Source organism: Pyrgilauda ruficollis, unplaced genomic scaffold (assembly GCF_017590135.1).
Source record: "Pyrgilauda ruficollis isolate IOZ18807 unplaced genomic scaffold, ASM1759013v1 scaffold29, whole genome shotgun sequence".
NCBI lineage: Eukaryota > Metazoa > Chordata > Aves > Passeriformes > Passeridae > Pyrgilauda > Pyrgilauda ruficollis.
In genome coordinates, this window is record NW_024524266.1 from 5,708,445 (window position 1) to 5,727,321 (window position 18,877).

Genomic DNA, 18,877 nt, shown 5'->3' on the forward strand with positions numbered 1-18,877 from the left:
GAGTAAGTTAAGATGGGTGTAAAGCAGCTGAAAGCACCATTATTGGGGTAAGAATCCCTCTCTACACTTCTGTTTGTACATTGCTCTTGTATGAAAGGTTGGGAGCATGCCTTCTCTAACCTGCTACTTCACACACAGTTGTAATTTCAGTTTAGCAAAAGGTTTAGCAAAAATGTTTGCTTGTATTGTACTTAGCTTGTAGCAGATGCTCATACTTATTCTAAGGTTTAGCAAAAATGTTTGCTTGTAGTAGCAGATGCTTCCTATAAAGCATGTTTATAGATGGACCAGTGCTTAGAGTTCAGATGCATCAGTGCATTTTTTTGTGCCCTTCAATTCTAATTTCTCTGGATGGAGAAAGTCACATTCAGCTATGTTGTGCATAGCAGGTTTTGGTGTTTGACTGAGTGTCTAAAAGACCCTGGTGCAAGCTTTTCTTTGTTTGCATAGTTAACTGTGGTCCTGTGTTTCTTATCTTTAATGGAACTGGCTTTTGAACCTGAAGATGCTGCTGCTGTTTCAGTTTGCTGCACTTGAGGTGTCTACAAGCACATGCATATAGTTTGAAATGGGGGAGAAGGGCCCCCCAGGTGAAGATATTCACATAAAGATAATCTCCATTACCCCTTTGTATTTCAAATTGTGAAACAATTACTTAGAGGAGGGAATTCTGGCCAAGTAAACAAAGAATAGAAAAACATGAGGTCTCAAAGTCCAGGAGCCTGACCACTACAAAAACTAAGTAAAGAGCTATGTAGCTGACTTTTCTAGGATTGTTGATCTACTTTCATCCAATGTAATTTGTCATATGAGAGTTTGAAAGACGTTACATTGACTACAGTTGAAATTTTATTTGGAGCATCAGCACTGCATCTTGTACAACTGTATCTTGCACTAAGAAGAAATTAATTGTCTTTTGTGTGGCACAATTTACCTGGGTGTGATTTTTAAAAGTGCTGATTGGAAGACACAAGACACTGAAAATTGGAAGTTAAACTTGGTCAGAGGTTGAGAACAGGAAAGAAAAAACCTTTTCCTCTCTCTTCACTTTTTAATTTGACTGCTGGAAAAGAAAGAGGGGATCAGTGCTTCAATGAACAGCAAGGAAAGGTTTTTGAATTAGTTCTCAAATACTCATACTCAAATATGTTTTTCAAGTAGAAGTTTTTCAGTTTCAGTTTTATACTTTCACAGTTGTTGGGAATTTTAAGGACAGTAAAAACAGATTTCAAATCATTTAGGGTTTTAATGAGCTTTTAATAAGGAGAATATCTCTGTGAGAAAACTGAGGTTAAAGCAAGGAAGTCTTACTTCTTCTTCAAAGTTTAGAGATTTAGACTTAAGAGAAGAATGAGGCTTCGGTCCAGTGTGGTTAGGCCTTGAATTTTCTGGGTTTTGTTGGTTGAAACCTGCCCTGTGACACATAGGATGCGTGAAGATCGATTTTGGTCCATGGGCAAAACAGAAAGTAGAGTGAACTATGTCACCTGCAGGATGTAGGTGCATTTGTTCTGGGCAGACAAGTCCTGAGGGGTTTAAGGTGTTCTTTTCAGCTCTGGTTACCACTCCAGCCCTTGCATCTTTTACTGGCTGTAATATGGGTAACTGCAACATAGAAAATAATTTTGTATTTGCAAGGCAAGGAGCACTAGGGAAAGTGCAATCTCCTCTGAAACCATACAGCCCATGTATATGTTTTGGGGTAGGAATCTGGGCTGCAATAAACTCCTTAAGTCATGTTGCTGAGATGAGAAAGCAAAATATAGTACAGTGGCAATAGTTGAGTGTGCAAATAGTATATAGGTCCCTTTTAAAATATGGGAGGGCTATGACCTTGCATTCCAGAGGAGATTAAGTAGAAAGCATCAGTAAAAGCCATCTGTAATCAGATTCTCTGCACAGTTTTTCCTTTAGTGCTTTTGATCTGAGATGAAGCCAGTGAATGATGTGAAAGTTGCCTTAGCAGAGCATGAAACTTCTGAGCTTCATGCATTTGGCACATGTTCAAATGGCTTTGTGTGGGGTCAGTTGTACTTCAACCTTGAGCCTTAGGCATGCTGCTAGAGAGTTCAAGCACATTTATTTGTCCTCTACTTTCCTCAGTTAATATATTCTGTCTTAAATGTGAAAATATTTAGCAGATTACTTTTTTTTTTTCAGTTTTTACACAAGTTGGATGTTAAATGTCATGATCCAGATAGCTTTTCTTTTTTTTTTTTTTTACCACTTCCAAATTCAATTCCAATATTTTAGTTTGGGAGCTGGCCAAAATTAGCTGAGGAGTTTCTTATCTAGCCTCGTCGTTCTGCAGGCATTCCCTTAAAACTCTCCTTGAGTCCAGAGAAATGAACTGGTAAAGTCTTGCTGTGTCTCAACTCGGCCTGCTCTGCATCTTGGCAAACAATGAATTTAATAGAAATGTGCTTTAGCATTAAGTATTTTGGCAGTGATCCTACTTTGGTGTTGCTCAATGCAACAAAGAAATAGTAAATATATCCCTGTATTGCTTTCATGCCAATTAAAGCAATAACTATTTAATATTTGTGGTTATATCATACTATGGGACATAGCTGGATATGATCATCTGCAGCGGCGTTGTTTGCTTATCCATACTGTACAACCTGAACAACTTCTAAAAATAATTTTAAGAAATATTTTGATTGGTGTTGTGTAGCCCTGAGTCTGAAAGAAAACCTGTTAAATGTCAGCATGTTTAGGCATTGCCCTAAAATAATTCCTTAATGCTCTCAAATGTTGCCAGTGTGTTCATTTAACAGAGAGGTGTTTTGTCTCTTCAGCCACAGGACAGCTGCTGACAAGTACACCTCGCCTGACTTGGTTATTTTGCTTTCTTTCATTCTCCCCAGTTGATTCATCGATTTGGATTTGATTTTTTTTTTTTTCCCCAGAAAACCTGGCTTTTTTTCCTGCAAAGCTCTTTAAAATGCTCTTTTGCACTTTCCTGCCATTGACCAAGCAGACAGGCAGATTTTGAAGGCTGGATTCTGTATTTTGTCCCTTCCATCTATCAGTTGGTTTAGCCTCTGGGATGTGATTCTTGGCAAACAATGCACAGCCAGTATAAACTAAGATAAACTTGTCAACTGCAAACCAACAGACAGAATACCTAACTCAAATTTTATACATTGTAACTTCTCCTCCCAGAGCTTATGTTTGATAAGCTGACACAAAAAAAACATTTCAACACTATTAGGATTGCAATGCTGTAAATATTTCAGTGCAATTTATACTTGAGATATTTTAGATAAAGGTAATATTCAGTACTGCACAGAGTAACAGTCCAGTGTAGAAACTCTATGCTTGAAAGCAAAGGGAAGAGTCTTTATTTTAAGGTGAAAGAGAAAAACTGCGACCTTATAAGTTCTTTAATTTTTCTACATTGTAATTTCCTGACACTAGAGCTGAGTGTTTCACAGGGGAGTGGCTGGGGTGGGATGGTGTGGGAGCCCTCAGGGTGGCACAAGGCCGCGTTTGTCCCCCTGCTCAGGGCCTGCCTGCACAGGTGGGAGCACAGCCCAGGAAGCACCCGCCTTCTGAGGGACCTCGGGGCAGCCTCCCCTTGGCCCATGGCGCTGGGCACCCGCCTTCTGAGGGGCCTCGGGGCAGCCTCCCCTTGGTTCCCATGGCGCTGGGCAGGAGCTCTGCCAGGGAGGTGGCTGTGGCCAGGCCACCAAAGCTCACCATGGCCTCTCACTAGGGCCAGTTCAGCTTTGCTGTCTGCTTCAGTGCCAGGAGACTGCTTTGAATTGTACATTGAGTGATGGAATTGGCACTTTGTTTTTCTGCCTTTGGTAACGGGGCAACATAAAAGCAAAAGAAAACTGTCAGATAAGGAAATATTTTTATTTAGCATTCTATTTCCCTTTTTTTCTTTTTTTCTTATTAAATTGAAAAACTAACTTTCGGAACAGCTCATAGTGTTGTAGGTTACGGGTGATGCTACTCTGTGAAAGGAAGTTGACTGTTAGGGTTTTGGAGTTAAAGTAACTTCTTCCACTGTGTTCTTGAGAATATGACATGTTGCAAAATGAAGTTACCTTAAAGGTGCTTTTTAAATGTATCATTTACTGTATTGAAAATATCTGTAATGTTGAAATTGACTAAAAAGTGACTTTTCCTATTAGTTTCATTTTGCATTGAGTTTGTGCTGATAAGTCTAAGTATGATTTTTATATCAGCAAATGAGAAGCCTTTTTTTACTTCTCTATTCTGGTAGAAGACTAATTTTCTAAATGAATGGGGTTTTTTTCTGGCCCTGTGCTGCTTACATCTTTAAATCCTCTTGACGAGCAGAGCAACTGTTGTGCTCCTTCTGCATATGTATAATTAAGAGGCTGATTATATTGCATCCTAATCTAGATTATCATCCTGAAGAAAAAAATGTGTTCCTTTTGCAAAAGGAATGGTGAAAGGCAGAGGTGCAATATAATACCAGCGTGGGGGAAAGCATTACCAATTAATAACTCCATCAGGTGAAGTAGTATTGTGTTCCTTATCACAAGTTGCACAATTTGTTAAAGTTAGCCAGTTTTTCCTTGCTTGCACTTGACAGACACTTTAAGAATCCTGAAAATGCACATTTGGTTTAGAGTGTAAGAGGTAATGTTTTTATCCAAGTTTGAGTCTGAGTTTCCTGTTTGTGGAAAACTTTTAAAATTACACTTTTACAGCTTTAAGCCATTTTAGTGAGTACATTGTAGCATTATTAAATACACTAACTTAGTAGTTTGTTCACTGTTTTGTGCTAAGCTCTTGGAAAATTTATACTGAGCAAGCTGTAGCTGTGACCCCAGATGATACAGCTGGCTCTGTGGCAGCACACTGTCTGGTCCTGTATCTTTAGAAGATCACTGTAGAGAATTTACCATGTCCAACAGAGTTTATGCTCTGTGTAATCCTCTGGAGATTTGCTTACAGTGAAGTAATGAATTGGGAAAATGAGTGGCATTTAATGCCACTCTAGTGTCTCTGCCAGGTAGCACTGAGAGGGTGAACTTCCAAAGGAGAGCGAATACTCTTCGTACAGAGTTCCTGTCTTAGTCCCACAAAGTTTCTAGACAACATAGCTGTGTATTGGACCCCAAAAAGTACTTTATTGGCCTTTATCAATTAAAAAACTCTCCCATCTAAAAGTTTTTATTGCACTTTGTGCCTTGCTGATAAATAGGAAATATCACAGTTCCAATATGAAATGTAGTACAACAGTATTCTAAAATTAGTGTGTGGATATTTCTTTGGATCACAGACTTTAAATTTCATGGGAGAATCACCATACATACCAAAAACCTTCTAAAATAGGAATGGTAAAACTGAAGAATTCAAAGATTACGTACTAAAAAGACAGTACTTTCAGAAAGTTAATTCAAATTTTGAAATGATCTTGAAATACAAATAAAAATTCTAGTAGATAACTGATAAAGGAGGGAAGAGAAAGGGATTTGCATTTGAAAGGAGAACTGTGAATGCAAGAGAGAAACTTGTGGTTTGGATAACCATATGGAAAATGAAGTGAAATTTTATCTGTAAACTTAAATTGGATGATACCCAAACAAGGAAAAAACCTATGACTGATAACAGTTATGGATCTGTTGTAGCTCTAAAACATTGTATGTAGCCAACCTGTCTCTCCAAGTAACTTGCTAATATTTCAAAGTAAGAAAATTCCTGCCTATGCTGTACAGGAGCATAAGCCAGTGGCTTAGAGAAGGAAGGAAGGAAGAGGTACGGTCTAGCAGCTACCCCATGCTTGCTTTAACTGGTAGTGTCCATGCACTTGAGAGATCTTCATGAAATGTTTTTACTTAGAGTTACTTCACGCAGCTCAGAAAATATGTCAACACAGCAGGAGTCTCCGCAGCTTTCCTCAAATAATGAAATGGCAATTTTAGGTCTTTTGCTGCAGAGTTATCTAACTTCCTGCACTTCAGTCTTACTCATGCTCCGGAAACTCCCTAATGTAAAAAGCTGCAGTTCTTCCCTGTCTTGAGTGGCTCAAGAGGTATCAACCTCAGCCCACATCAGCACAACATCACAGCTGCTAATATCTTGCTGTGTGGTGTAGACACAGACCAACTTAAATAGACTATTGCTAGCCCATCTCTGCCTTCTTGTATCTTGGCAAGAGTGAATGTGTTGTTCTCCACAGTTCACTAGAAATTAAGAGTGCTGTTCAGTTTAGAGGGAGGAAGCTGAGAGTTTTGGGATGGGCTCCCAAAAGGTACATCTACACCTCTATCAGACAAGAAAAATTCACGAACACTAGTGCAACTTTCCTCCAAGTTCCTGTCAGCTTCGTATCTTTCTGGTGCATCTGTATACTGCTTTTCAAGTGCTTGTGAAGGTACAGACCCTTGTTTCTGAAACAAGAGATGAACATAAGCAGGAGGAACTGAGACATGGGAATTCAGGCTTCTCGTGGTGCTTAGCTGTTGTTGAGGTAAAGAAAAAACCAGCAACACAGGAAGTATAGGAGTAGCTGTCTAGTAAAAACAGTGGACTTATACTGACTGACCTGCTTAGTAAAAGACTTGCAATACATTCTTAATCTCAATAATCCTTAATGATGATATTTAGTAATAATACACTCTTTTAATATTAAAAGCAAGCAAATAAAAGCAAAAGCGCCAAGTGTACTTTTAGGAATACCATTTATTTTACAAGTTAAAAGGAGTGTTAGAGTTATTAGTAAAGATAGCAAGATTCATCTTCAGGGACTGAGATTGGACATGTACTTCAAAATAATTAACTGATCTTCAGGTCCATAGCTAGCTAAACAAAAAGCTCCAGAGGTTTACAGATTGGTCATTACAGTGTCTGATGTTTAGCTCATAGAGTGGATATGCAGTTTTATAGTAATTAAGTGCTTGAAATAGGTAATCCAGAAACCTCCTTGTTAAGCAGGGAGCTATTTAAAGAAGTATCCCAATATGAACATCTGTACAGAGAAACAGTTCAGATTCTCCCAGGTTAATTCAGAGGGGAGAGTCAGCAGAAGGCTCTCCAGTTGCTGCTTTAGTCAGACCTTCAACTTTCTTTTACCATGATAGATAAAATTTTATTAAAACGTTTTTGTACAATTTAGAGTTTACAAATTACTGAATTTGGAGATAATTTAAATGCAGCGCAAACAAAATTTTTCAGTATGTCACTGTTGTTGCATACTATGTAATATAGTAGGTGATTTAAATTTTTATCACATAAATAGAATAGATTGTTTCTCTGGTGTTTTTACTGACTTAAAGGCAGTCTTTAATCATCTGTCAGTTATCAAGATGAGCAAGTACAAAGACTCCTGTGCAGTGTGGTATTTGAACATTCAACCCCCTGCCAACACTGACATCCTAAACTGGTGTGCTCAGACATGAATTTTTCATGAGTGTGGTTGCATGCTGCTGGAATACACGCTCCAAGAAGCGGTCATGTTTACTGGCATGGGCAGCAGTGGGGGACAAGAAGCTCTCTGTATGATGCTTGTGTGCACATACAGTGGTCCCACCACCAACGTCAGAAAATAAAGTGTAATTATAAATTTTCTCCTGTGTCACAAGAATTATCGTACAGATGTTTTTCCCAAAATTCCACTCATACTTGAGTGAGTGCTGTGCAGTGAAGTTGTGAATTGTGCTGCCTGAGCAGAATGTGTCTTTTAATAAGTGCATCTGCACAGATGACAGATACTTTTGCCAAACAGAAATACAGATATTTGTCAAACTGAGTAGTTTTGTCATCGTTAAATACATTTTTTAACTGGGAAAAGCAGCTAATTGTGTGAGTAATGTTTGGATATGTCTTCATTTTTTAAAGTCTTTGAAGTAATCTGCCTGCTCCTCGAGCTAAATTAGGCCAGTAGCATGTGTAATACAATAAAGCTTTTGAAAAAAAGGCCTGCAAAGTAAAACCAATTGGGAAAATGTCCCTTTGGAGTAGCAAGCTTACACTGACTTCTGAATATAAGAATTCTTGAGCGCTATGTTATAATTTGCTGTTAAATCCATGCAGCTTTTTGAAGCTTCTATTTGTGTAAATTTACAATCCATGGTGGTTTTAGTGCATTAATTGATAATTCACAGCACAATCCTATAATTTCTTAAGAAAAAATAACCTTTGTTATTTTTGATCCAGTAGAATTATTTTAATTGGTTAATTATCTCTCATTAATCCTAGGAAGAATTAAGCCTCTGACATAGAGAAAAGGTGGCAGGATATTCACAGAGATGCCAAAAATGGTTGCATGTCTAATTTCTATGATAAATTTTTCATGAGGAAGGAATTTCTTCTAATGTTCTGTGATGATATAAAGTAATGAGGTTTTAAGGAATGGTCTATAGAATAAACTATACAAAATGAAGAATTTGAAATTATGAACATCTAGGTTTGTTTAGAAAAAAAGAAAATTTCTTTTAAAGAAAATCTTGGGTTTGCTGGGGGAGAGAGTTTTGTTTGCTGGGGGAGAGCCTTTTTTTTTTATTGTTCTTGACTTTGCTTGGTTGGTTTTGGTTTTTTGGTAGATCTGAAATATATGATAACAGAGTACTGATGGCTAGGGGAAAAATGGCAGGGAAGCCATAATGAGACTGATGCCTGGGGTGTAAGTTGCTATGGATTAGTTCCTCTCCACAGAACTGAATTTTACTTTTTTTCACATTCCTAACTTAGAACAGACTTAAGATATTGGTGCTTGACTCTAACTGCATGAGTGTTTCAGCCCTGCTCAGTCAAGTATCTGCCTTCGGACGGCAGATGAGGACTATTCCATCTTGTCAATGAACTTCATAAAATGCTGGTGTTTTTTTTATCGATGTGCTCTTTTTATTACTGGAGCATCATGAGAGATTTACCTTGATTGTATGAGCAGTGTGTCTCCAGAAAATCAGCCCCTGTCTGATTGTACCAGGCAGCTCATATACTGCAAGCTGGCAAAAGTGGACCTCATCAAGTAGAAACTGCCATACAGTCCTTGGCAACTTGCTTTGTGAACTGTGTTTGGTAATTTTAGGAGCAATTACTTTGCAGTTCCTGCCCTAAAAAAAGTATATTCAATGCTGTATTTAGTGTTTGCTTCTTCAAGTTTGACTTCTGGGTCAAAGTGGAGTGAGGGAAGCTCTCTTCCTTTACTGAGACAGTAATAAACAAGAACAGAAGACAAACTAAGGGCAAGGTTACCCAGACCTTTTTTGTTTCTGTAATAGTATGCCTTTTTTTTTCTTGAGGGTCATCCCACTTGCTTCCGAGTTTCTATTGCTCTAAGAATGGAGAATTGAAATGGTGTGCAGAGTGCACAGCAGAAGCATGGCTTTCATACAGTGGGAGCAGATATCTGCATCTATTCAGTTTGAAGTATACGTACTTAAACAGGGTTGTATAAATTACATAAAGGTGAATCAAGATAACTTTAGGCTTTGTTGACTCTTTTAGCCCCGGGGTGGGGGAGAAAGGGAATGTGTCTTCTTCTTTGAACTTTGCTTTAAATATTTGAATTGTTGAGGAAGATGGTGGAAGAGGATGGCTTCAGTTTGTAATTTGGATACTCTGTGAATGTGCATATCAATTCTGAACAGAGATCAAAAGTTAATGTAAAGAACAAAATCTGTTGTTCAAGTTTAAAGCACTCAAATTTTAGGAGGAGCCTGACCCTTCTTTTGAAGTCTTTTGTTTGTTTTCTTTGCAGAGGAGTGGTTGAGGGAATCAACAAAGACATACTTTAAAATTCAGTGCCTTACTGAGCCTCTTTTTTCTTTAAAGTTAAATAATTTTGCAAAGCAGAGAAATCTTACTGAAGAAATTGCTATCAGTTATTATGAGAGCAGGTCATTCTCACTGTTGGCTAGATTTTTGTTTAGATGTGTAATGTTATGTCCTGTTCACTACATAATGGGTTCTTAAATGCTTCTGCAGTAACTATTACAAATAACTTTTACTTTTGGAATAAAATCACATTTTCAGGAATGTAATTACAAGAATTATTGGAAAATGTTATATTATCTGTCTCAGAACTGAGCATTTGTGCTGTGACAAAAATGGAGGGTCCCAAACAGCAGCTGTGATTAAAACCAAATAATGGTATGAGTTAGTCAAGATAAGCATTCTGTTAAAAATGGGCTGTTCAAGAGAAAGTATTTAAAATGGAAACCTAACACTCTGTAAAATTCCTGTGGGTTTTGGCAGGCCCATCATAGTGCTTTTTGAAACTAACACACAGTGAAGCAGTTTTTTTTCTGTTGCTGGGTCTTAATCAGTGCTACCTGTGTCTAAAAGTGTTGCTTTTTTTTCTTTTTTTTAACCACACCAATCTGTAGACATAGGCATAAATGCAACTTAAATTTTTGTAGAAGGTCACATTTAGGCCGATAGACTGAATAAAATAAATTTAAATTTATTTTTGGTAAGTATACTGTTGCCATCCACTAGGTCTTTGATATCTGTCTCTCAGACCTGTTGAAGTCCTTTACAAACAAACTGCAAGTTGACGAAGCTGGTCTTTTCCTTTTTTAAGTAATGCACGGTCCTATCTACAATCATACAGACACATTCGGGTTTTTTTTAATTTGATTTGTCAGTAACTCCTGCCCTTTCCCTCATCATGCAGCGGTTTTGTAGGCTGTTGGATTGCATTCAGTCTGTTTAGTCAAGGGCACATTGGGAAACGATGACATTATTTTCCTGGGATGGACAGGAAGGCAGAAAGATAAACCAGTGTTGTTGAAAGCGTATGATAGTTGCAAGGTAAAAAACTTTGAACCTTATGATCAGAAAGATTACTTTGTCAGGTCATATTTTTCCTCTTGGAAGTCTGTTCCTGTTATCAGTTTGAAGAGATAAAATACAAGTTGTTTCTAGGCATAACCTCTTTATAAACCATTCTTATCGTTGTTCGTAATAGCTGAAAGTACAAAAACGTAGACCTATAAAAATGCTTAATGTTAACTGCAGAGATTGCATACATAAACAGCCTATATATATATATAGTCATCCATAAGTAAACTTGGGCAAATAAATATGGATAATCCAACCCTATCAAACTTCTCTGCTAGGAGGTTGTTAGAATAAATAAACTACATCTAGAGAAAGCAGTTCTCTTTTGGCCAGCTGGCAATTTCTTTTCATAGCACAATTATTCACTCCATTCTTATACAGATGATTTTGTCATTTGGAAGGTAAAAAAAACCAAAAATGTATAGCAAAATGTTTAAAAACAGTGTAAGGCATCTGTGACTACAGATGGGTCCCTCTGGGCTGGATGTGCCAGTAGTTTCTGTAAAATGCAAAACCCAACTCATGGCTGAAAGTAAATGGTAGTTATTTCTCAGTAATTTTTGATTAAGTTGTGTACAGATTGTCTAAATGAATGCTGTACCAAACAGCAGTAGGAAGGTGTTTAGATGTTGATGTGCTATGTAAAAACCCCCAAATTTAAGCTATGTTTTGGAAGTGTTACTTTGGTGTGAGGGAGGGACAGCACTGGAGTTGTTTAGTTTCAGGATCAACACTACAAACAGGCTTCTGCCATCACCCCTGCATCCAGAATCTTCACTCACTTTAATCTTTTCCACTCTTGTCTTGGCCTTATTCTTACTCCAGGTAAGCTGGGTGTGTTTTGGCTTTGCTCTGGCCTGGGTGCCGGTTTAGGGCTGTAGGGACTGTAAGAGCTGAGAAGCTTCCCTGAGGGTCTTGTGCTGCCCTAGAGGAGCTCTTGCATAGAAAGATTTCCAAAGACTACAGTTTGTCTGTATTCAGTTGCTTTGTAGATGTGGAATATATGCAGGCGTGCTGCTCTGGCATATGTGCAAATATTATTTAGAAACTGTAAAATATAACTGGTAAAGCTTAGGCACTAATGGCAAAAGACCAGCTATGTACTTGACACTCAGCAGCCCTACTTATTTTTTTTAATACATTAGCTGTATGCTTTCCAAACATTAAGGGTTTCTGGGGGTTTATGGGTTCTGGGTTTTTGTTGGGTTTTTAAAAATTATTATTAATTTATTTCTAGCAGAAATGAAAAGTGATGAAAAGTTTCCAACTTCTGTTGCTGAAACAATGGAATTCCTTGGAAAAAAACCCGTTCAAAAGTAAACGTCTGTTATTCAGTTTTTTAAAACCTACAAATCTATGGGAAATTTCTCTTCCTGATACTTTTCATCTCGAAATTGTTATCATTAGTTTCTTGGGGGAAAGTTTCATTAAATTTTTTACTTCAAATACTTTAATCGGTCTTTAGTCCATAACAGCCCTGTGTAAAGAGGCAGATATAATAACAGTAACCTCTTTAGGAATAGTGACTGATGATTTGTAATTGGAAATATTTTCTCACAGGCTTATGGTAGGTATTGTTTTGAATGTAGGTTGAACTAAAATATTAATCAGTTTATATATGAATTGTTAAAAAGGGAAGTGGTGGATGTATTACCATACTTCTTAAACATTTCTGGCATGAAGAGCTCTGAAGTTAGTTTTCAGCCTGGAGTCAGTTTTTACAGCTGTAATAAATCCCCCACAAAAATGGCCTGTTGTAGTGGAAGTGACAGCAGCCCTTTGTCAAAACGGTGGCATGGACACCGTTGTGAAAACTGAATAAATACTTAAGGAACTGTACCAACTTTCAAAATATTACGCTTTTTTCAAGCAAAAAACAACAAAGAAAGGAAAAGATGACTGGGTAAATATGCAGATATTTAAATACTCTAAATAACAAGCAATTCAGGGCTGTGATAGACTGTCGTGTTACTCGACTCTACCCTTTAAAAAATGTTTCCATTTTGATTTTTAAGAATCACTTGTTGTCAGAAGGGAGGGCTTCTGCCAGCTCAGGATCTGTGCAGCACAATGGGGGACACTTTGAAAGAGCAGCTGGGCAAGGGGGATTTCTCTGCTTGTTCAGTGCTTTTGTGACAGTGACCATGAACTGTTTCTCTTGGGTCTAGGGAAGAAAGAAATTGTTGTTAGGGAAATACATTGCCCTGGACTAAGCATTCCTAAAATTTAATGTTGTTTGCTGTAATGTTTAAAGATAATTTCAGGAAGAGCAGATATGGACAATGGCTGTGGGGTGTGAATTTATGATGCCAGGCAAAGGGAAAGTTCTGGCTTCTGTGCTGAGTTAGAGTGTCACCAAGTGCAGCAGACACCCACCTGCCTGATTGAAGTAGAGCAATTGCCAAGTTAATAATACTGGATTGTATTGCATAGGCACAGAGTTTGCAAGTTAGTAGCTCATCATAAAGTTGGGGGTTTTTTATATAGTGAAGTTTAAAGTTCATGTTGAGTAATTAATGCTGATTATTTAACCTGCGGTCTGTGGAAGGAGGTGGTTCAGGGTTACAGGTACCCTCCATTAATGTGAAGGTTTGTGTGGAATTCTTTGCTTTGTTGCAGCCATGCTGCATTGTTTTGAGCCTTGTTTCCATACATGCTTCTGAGCCCCTCTATAAAATGGGGCTGGAGTTTCTTCCCTTCCAGGTGTCCTTCCAACAGTCTCTTTCAAAGTCCATGTGGAGTGGGAAGGATGTATAGGAATGTAAAGTCAAATGCATTAGTCTTGCTCAGCTTCTAGTGTATGCATGCCTGTGTGTGCTGCCTTGCATATACACACACACCCATTGTCTTTGGACCAGTTAGGTCCTGCTGGAGTTTGCACTCCTCTTTTATCCTGCCTCAGTTTGAGCCATGAGTGTTGCTGGTGAATGCAGCCTTTGCCACTCAAGAATGCATTTGCAGAATGTATAGCTGGAGTTAGGTCAGATCTGTTATTTTTCTGTTCATTCCTTAAAGTTACACAAATGCCAGGCTTGAACTGTAGAGATTTTTCTCGTTTAACTCTTTGCAAATCAAAATATTTGACACTTTCTACATTTTATTTGTTCTGAAGATCTTCTGCAAAGATTGTAAGGTTTGTGGAAAAACTGTATTAGATACTCATAATACAAACAACCAGGGAAACATTTCTTGGCTGTACAAGAAATGAATTATGATAGAATAGTTTATCACAGCTGATAGCAGAATGCTGATAAGTGGTTGTGTTTTTTCCTGTGTTTGTCTGTGGGTTTGGGTTTCCATCCCGTCTCCCACCCTGTCCAAAGAGAGTGTGGACAAGAAACTGTTGGCTTTGTAAACAAAACTAGATCTCTCATATGACACAGCATTTCCTCAACCTGTCTCCTGCTTGTTTATACAGGTGCCTATAGAGGAATGTGGGTATTTTAAATAAAGTATTGGACATGATAAACACAGAAATGAAGGGGTCACATGCTAGAATTGGTGCTCCCCATCAAAACTGCAGCAATTCAAAGCTAGAAAGATAGGCCATTATTTTTCCCTTTCTGTTTATTACCAACAGGGTGACGTGTAAGTATCCTTTGAATATGTTTGTGCATCTGGCTGTTAGACATTTTCTCCATGTTTCAAGGCTCTATCTTTTTACAAGAAGAATTTCACATAGTAGATTTACATGTATGTTGTTTTTTCAACAATTTTTAAAATCCTCATATCTACATTTTGAATCAGTGTTACTTCCTGTTTTGTGGATGTCATATAAGCAAAAATAAAATTGGGAAGATGTGACAATTAATGTAGATACTGTTATGATGGCAAAGTCTGCACTCACAATCCTTCCTGGTGCACAGATACCAAAGTTTGCTTTTGCTCATGGCTGCAGGGAGGTCATCAGGGACAGCAGGGTGAGATGGAGACCGTCTAAGCAGATGCTTTTGGTCAACAAACATCCTTTTCATCTCCTTTGGAAACACTTTCTTTGGTAGCATACCAACATCACTGCTAAGGGTAGGAAGTAAACATGTTTACACTTGTTAATTTAGCACAGTATGAGGGTATGACTTTTTAGTACATAACAAAAGCATGGTTTGAGGGCATTTCTAGAACCCTTGCTCATTCAAGATAAGCTGTGTAACTATATATGTTTGTTGAATGCTTATGCCTGTTCTTTATAAGAAAATAAGGTGTTGATAGTTTTTCTTCTATGTCTTTTGTTTCCTGCTATTGCTATAGAAATACAAAGATGTGTGTGCTTATGGGAGTTCAGTTCCTGCTAGGTTACATCCAGTCGTATTTGCCAGCTCTACCAGCTGAGAGATCTGAGAAGATCTCTGAGAGATCTCAGAAGAGACTGAGGCAGATCTCTTCTTTCTGACTTTAAGATGTCTTGAAAGACATTTTAATACCTCCCTCTGCATTTTCAAGGCTTTATTTCCAGCTATTGACCTAGCTTTTCTGGACGCCTGAAATCCTAAAAGAAATTGATGCTAGGTTCTGATGACAGGCTTCAGTCTTAAAAATTGGGCTTAAATCCCAAACACAGCATAGCACAGCTGACTCTGAAGATGGTGAGTGAAATACCTTTGTGGTTGAGGTGTGACAAGCAATGACTTTTTGGAGTGTATTTGCTAGTTCTAAAATGTTTATGTTGTTTGGTTGGTATTCGCACTTCTAGTTAAGGCCTGATGAGATGAAAAGTTACTCAATGGGTGAATAAATAAAGACAATAAGTGTTAAAACTAATAAAACAGAAGAAAACCTGAAGTAGAAACTGGAATGGTATTGTCCAGTTTTGCTCAAAGGCAGGTTAATAAAGCAGTATATTTGAAGAGGCCTTTTCCTCATGAATATTTTTGGCTGTGTTTCTTTATATGTGTGCAAAGCCTAATGTTTTTAGTTGTTATGACTAAAGGAAGGACAAACAGAAGAAACAGTATTTTTCCTGTCTAACTTTCCCATTTTCACTTAAAAGTGTATTGTCAAGTAGAATCATATCTGTAGAGCCATGTGGGGGTTTGAGTATGAAAGGTTTATGTTCAAATTTATTCAGCTTGAAAAGACTTCTGCTGTGAATGGATGTGTAGTTTTTATTCTCACTACCTGTAGTGATCTGAAGACAAGATCTTAAAGCCACTTGAAGTTTTCATGAGGATGGCTTCAGCTTTGTGTTTAGGTTTCGATTAAATAGTATTTTTAAATACTTTTTGAGGGGTTTTTTTTATGAATATTGTTTTGGACAGCCAGAGCCTCTTTGGAAAGTTTGCTTTGTGTGGAATGTGTAGTTTCTCTGATGAAATTAAAACTCAGAGGGGGTAACTGAATACTCCCTGCTGTCAGTGCATTGCCAGCCTGAAGAAAAAACAAACATGCTTACTGAGGACAATGAACATTCCTTCAAATCCTAGGAGACAGATTTTTGCTGCTCCCCCCCCCCCATTTTTTTTTTTAATAGACAAAAAGTGTTTTGCGGCCCAGCAGTGTATTAGCCTTGTCATTATGTTTGGGTGCCTTGCTTGGGGCATAAGGGCTGAAATGGTTTAAATGGTTTGTCGTCTACATTTGCAATTTAAAGTGTCCTCCGAGATACTTTCCCTCTCTGCCCCTGCCATGTGTGTCCCATCCCAGCCTCCACCCCCCACCATGACCTTCCTCCAGCAATTCTAGTGATTAAGCTCTGACTTTCCTTAGTGTTTTTGTGCCACTTTTCTAACCTACTTGGGCTTCAGATGTCCCAGTGTCCCAGTGTCCCAGGCTGCCTGTTCTCTTGTTCTGCTCAGATTGATTTCAGTGTCCCTTATGTGGCAGGTGCTCTACACTTGACATCTCTGAACTGAAATCTTTACTTACATCTAAGCAATTTCCACTGCAACTCCCCTGTTTCCAACCTAAGTGAAGATTTGCAATGATAATTTGGTATTCTGGTAAATTCTTGATGCTCAGAGGATATGTGAACAGGTCAGAGGACAGGTCATAACTTGAAAACTAGATGTATGGGGATGTAGAAACTTGCTCTGTCTTTAATTATCTGGGTTTTTTTTAAGATAAGAAGTTCTGTAAAAAAAGTTTCTTGATTGCTATTAATAATGAGTGTTTTAGAATGGGATATAAGGCTAAGCATTTTTCATAGTGTTCTTTTTGGCTTAGGTTTACAGGCCTGAAGATTTTTAAGAACATCTATCATGAACTTACTTAAAAAGAGCTTTTATGTGCCTGCAATGAGATTAAGTGCTCTATGAGATCATCCTAAAGTACTTTCATCAAGCGATATTACTTTTTTTATTAGCTTATTTAATTTATATTTTTGTTGCTGGACTCTTTCTAAAACCTGTAGTGTGAGCTTCAGAATTCATGAAGTTATTTTCCTCTGGATTTATCTCATTGCTGATTGACTTTCTCAGAAGATGGCAGTACTTTATGAAGCTGTCTGCAGTTGGGGTGATTACAAGGAATTGCTCTTTGTAAATTTGATGGCATTTAATAATGTGGAACTCACATACTGTAGTCAGTGTAAAATATAATGAAGACATAAATTAAAGTCTTTGAAGATGAACTGTCAAATGTATAGGAAGATGTGGGATATGGATTATGAGCAAGTGAGGGAGCAATAAAATTAAATACATAGCTCATGAAGCCAAGCAACTCAGAAGCCAGAGGCTGTGTTGACAGCAAAGGAGATAGGAAGAAACTAGAAAGCCGTGTTCAATACCTGCAGCTATACTTAGAATCGTAGACTTCTTTCGTTTGGAAAATAGCTTTAGGATCATAGAATCCAGCTGTTAACCTAGTTCTGCTCAGTCCACCACTAAACCATGTACCAAAGTGCCCCATCTTGTAGAGGGATGGTCCCCCACATATCCAGTGAAGGATAAAGATTTTCCTTAGCCCTCCATTGCTTGCTTATGTATTTATAAAAATACTTGATTGTCTTTTACAGCAGTATCCAGATTAAGTTCTAGCTGGTTTAGGGCCTTATAATTCTAGCTGGTTTAGGGCCTTCTAAATCTAGCTGGTTAGGGACTTCTAGAAGGTTTTGGGCCTTCTAATTTTCTCCTTGCATAATCTCATAACATCCTTGTAATCACTGTTTGAAATCACTTCAAACTCTTGGTACTTGTTAATCTGTCTGATCAAGCTTGTGAGATTTGTTTTAAATTTTTAAAATTAGTTACTTTTAATGTGGGGGTTTTAGCTTTGTAGGGGTGGGAATTACAAAAGCCTGAATCTTTAATTTATCTTGTGTTTTTGCTACATGTTATGAACAGTTGTATAAAAATTGAATGCATTCAAGAATTGCCTGTGGCAGCAAAATAATCTTCCAGTGAATTTCCCTTAGTATCACTGTGTGTTTAAGCCAGAGCTGTTAATTAGCTGTATGGATGGTAAATTTTCAGGTATTTTTCTAAATGTTCTGTTCCTGATGAAAGTAACTTTGTTTTCTAGACTAGCCTGTTAAGCAATATTTTGGGATTTCACTGCATGCCAGATCTTTGGAGTTGGCTGTGTGTTAATATTACTGACAAAATGGTTAATATTATTGGCTGCCTTCTCTAGAGAAGCAGATTTTTAGATGCCTGCCCGAAGCTCTATTTGCAAGTATGATTACACGTTCTGTATTGAGCAGAGGTCAAGATGACAGATGCTTTTCACAGAATCACAGAATAGAACAAGTTGGAAGGGACCACAGTGGATCATCTGGTACATCCTCCCTGCTCAAGCAGGGTCATCCCAGAGCACAGATTTGCATCCAGACAGTTCTTGAAATCTCCAGTGAAAGGAGGCTCCACAATATCTCTGGGCAACCTGTTCCAGTGCATGCACAGCAAAGAAGTTCTTCCTTATATTCCCAAATTTCCTTCAGGCTTTCTAGCTTTCTCAGGAGATTTCCTCTCTTTTATTTCTTTCGTATTCTAATTGTCTCTGTATAATTACTATTTCTTTATAGTGATTTTTGAAGTGCCCTCTTAATTATGTTAAGCACTTAATTATTGTATTAATTTTTGTTGAAGCCGGTATTGAAAGCTCATTAGTTTATTTTAAATGTGGTCTTATGCAACCTGTATAATTCTACCATTTTTGACACACTTTTTTT

The 18,877-nt window shown here is 37.8% G+C and overlaps 1 protein-coding gene across 2 annotated transcripts in view; it reads left to right on the forward strand.

Annotated features, from left to right (window-relative positions):
- SHROOM2 (shroom family member 2) overlaps positions 1-18,877 on the forward strand; it is a 117,435-nt gene that overhangs the window by 28,139 nt on the left and 70,419 nt on the right. The window lies entirely within an intron of this gene.